The sequence below is a fragment of the Orycteropus afer genome, unplaced genomic scaffold, assembly GCF_000298275.1.
Source record: "Orycteropus afer afer isolate SDZICR_OR568_19922 unplaced genomic scaffold, OryAfe1.0 scaffold00936, whole genome shotgun sequence".
Lineage (NCBI taxonomy): Eukaryota > Metazoa > Chordata > Mammalia > Tubulidentata > Orycteropodidae > Orycteropus > Orycteropus afer.
In genome coordinates, this window is record NW_006922523.1 from 334,801 (window position 1) to 335,318 (window position 518).

The following is a 518-nucleotide window of genomic DNA, read 5'->3' on the forward strand; positions in this document are numbered from 1 at the left end:
TCCACATCTTTAAGGTGACCTCTACCCTAAGAAGGCTGCTCTTCTCCATTCTTATTTTGAGTGCCTTCTGACCTGAGGGACTCATCTTCCAGCACTATATCACATAATGTTTCAGTACTATTCATAAAGCTTCCAGTAATATATCAGACAGTGTTTCATTGCTATTTATAAGGTCTTTCACTTGCCAGTTCTCTGAGAAGTGGATGCTCTCTTCTTTCTTCTGAGTCTGTCTTAGTCTGGTGGCTGCATTGAACCCTGTGCACCATGGGTAACACTACTGGCATTTGAAATACTGGTGGCATAGCCTCCAGCCTCACAGCAACACTCAATCCACCACAGTAGGACAAACTGACAAATAAGTTTGTCTCCTCTAGTTGTTCTAAACTGTGCTGTTCATTTCCTGGTCTCCTGCACCCTGCTCACTTATTGGGTCTGCCACTGTGGCAAACACCCACCATCCATTGGTCCCAGGCTGGCTTACTGTGGTCTGCCCTCAAAGTGCTCCATCCACACAAACA